Here is a 2,446-nt window from a genome sequence, read left to right as displayed (position 1 = left end):
GACCTAAGATTAAAGGCACTTCAACATCCTCATTCATGTAAAGCACAACGAAATCAACAGGGAATATAAATTTATCTACTTTTAAAAGTACATCCTCTATAATTCCCCTAGGATATTTAACAAATCTATCAGCTAATTGAATAATCATCATAGTGGGTTTAGGTTCCCCAAGACCAAGTTGTTTAAACATTTTATATGGCATGAAATTAATGCTAGCGCCTAAATCAGCTAGTACGTTATCAACATTCAAACTACCAATTAAGTAGGGAATAGTAAAATTTCCTGGATCTTTCAGTTTGGTTGGCAGTTTATTTTGGAGTATGGTTGAGCACTCCTCATTAAGTTCCACTGTAGATAGGTCTTCAAACTTCCTTTTGTTTGTTACAAGCTCCTTTAAAAAATTTGCATATGTAGGCATCTGTGATATAGCTTCAACAAAAGGTAAGTTAATATGCAGTTGTTTAAATAGTTCAAGAAATTTACCAAATTGTGCATCCATGCGGTGTTTCTTCAAATTTGCTGGATATAGGATTGGTGGTTTATATTCCTTTGGCATTGGATTGTCATTGTTTTTGGGTTTTACCTCCTCTCCTTTGTTTCTGTCAACTTCTTATGGTGGCTTCTCTTCAGATTTAGCTAACACTTTCCCACTCCTTAGAGTAACTGTTTTTACATGCTCTTTTGGATTGGGTTCGGTGTTACTAGGTAGACTTCCTAGTGGTCTTTCTGAAATCATCTTAGCCAGCTGCCCAATTTGATTCTCAAGTCCTTAGATCGACGCTTGCTGATTTTTAAGTACAGTTTCAATGTTCTAAAAATGGTCTTCCGCTACTGAAATAAAATTTGACATCATCTCCTTAAGGTTCGTCTTTTTCTCTTGTTGGAAGCCTGGAGGGGGTGGTGGTCTCTGATTCCCTTGGCCTCCCCATGAGAAATTTGGGTGGTTACTCCATCCTACATTGTAAGTGTTACTATAAGGATAATTTTGAGGTCAAGGATTATTACCCATTTAATTATTTCTCATTTTGTGGCCATAAGGTGGGTATTCTGAATTGCTCATTCCTCCTCCACTTGTATTGCATTACTGGGTGAACCTGTGAAGAACCAAGTAAACCATCAATTTTTCTATTCAAAAGTTCTACCTGAGTAGAGAGCATGGTGACCGAATTGATGTTAAAAGCGTCAGCTGCTTTTGTTGGCATTGTCCTTATGGCTTGCCACTGATAATTATTCAGTGATATCTCTTCTTTAAATTCATAAGCCTCCTCAGGTGTCTTATTATTGATAGTCCCACCAGCAGCAGCATCAATCATCTGTCTAGTCGAAGGATTCAGTTCATTGTGAAAAGTTTAAACCTGTAGCCAGAGTGGTAACCCATGGTGAGGGCACCTTCTCAAAAGATCCTTGTATCTCTCCCATGCATCATAGAGTGTTTCTAAATCCATCTTTACAAAAGAAGAGATATCATTCCTTAATTTAGTCATTTTAGCCGGCGAAAAATATTTAAGTAAGAATTTTTCGGTCATTTGTTCCCAAGTAGTGATTGACCCTCGTGGTAACGAGTTCAACCACTGTTTAGCTTTGTTCCTAAACGAAAAGGGAAATAACCGAAGGCGAATGACATCATCAGAAATGCCATTGATCTTAAAAGTGTTGCTAAACTCTAGAAAATTCACCGAATGAGTATTTGGATCCTTATCCTGCAAACCATCAAATTGAACAAACTATTGTATCATTTGAATTGTGTTAGGTTTCAGTTCAAAATTATTTGCAGCAACAGCAGGCCTAAATATACTCGACTCAGTTCCTGTTAAAGTAGGTTTAGCATAATCATACATAGTGCGTGGAGCAGGATCCTGATTTACTGGATCAACAGCAATCGTAGGAGGGAGCAGATTTTCCAGATTTTCAGCCATCTCCTTGGTTGTGGTGGGAATATCGTCCTCTTGCTCTTCTTCTATGTATCTTAGGCTTCGCCTTATTTCTCTTCAGTTTCTTTGAGCTGTGAAATCGATCTCACTATCAAAAAGTAATGGTCCCAACGGGTTTTGTAACGCCCCGAATTTGGGCCTAGAAGTATTGAGCCTTTAGTATGGGTCCGTAAGGAGGTTGTATATAAGCATTTAATTGTACAAGGAAATGACACAATTAAATTTCTGCTTTAGTGGTTAATGGCCTTGAGAAGTGTTGGAGAAATCTTGGGTTCAAACTTGGGTTTTAGCAAATATTTTGGTTTTAAGTGAATAAAACCCTGGGTACTTGAATGAAGCCTTTTAAATTATTGTGGTAAATAAATGACACAAGAAAGCATGTGGTCTAGTGGTTGTGGCATCATTAAGGTTGTAAGGGAGCTTGGGTTCAAGTCTTGGCTCTTGCAATTTATTTTGGTTTTTCTTTAAAAGAACCTGGACTTTGGCCTATAGACCTTATATTTAATTGAGGATAA

The 2,446-nt window shown here is 37.5% G+C and overlaps 1 non-coding gene across 1 annotated transcript; it reads left to right on the top strand.

Moving 5' to 3' along the window:
• Positions 1-1,371: 1,371 nt before the first annotated feature.
• LOC121229737 (small nucleolar RNA R71) lies at positions 1,372-1,478 on the top strand. Its single transcript, XR_005927692.1, has one exon. It is a non-coding gene; the product is annotated as a small nucleolar RNA R71 (small nucleolar RNA).
• Positions 1,479-2,446: the final 968 nt, after the last annotated feature.

This window comes from Gossypium hirsutum, chromosome A05, assembly GCF_007990345.1.
Source record: "Gossypium hirsutum isolate 1008001.06 chromosome A05, Gossypium_hirsutum_v2.1, whole genome shotgun sequence".
NCBI lineage: Eukaryota > Viridiplantae > Streptophyta > Magnoliopsida > Malvales > Malvaceae > Gossypium > Gossypium hirsutum.
This window is presented reverse-complemented; position numbering and strand designations above follow the sequence as displayed.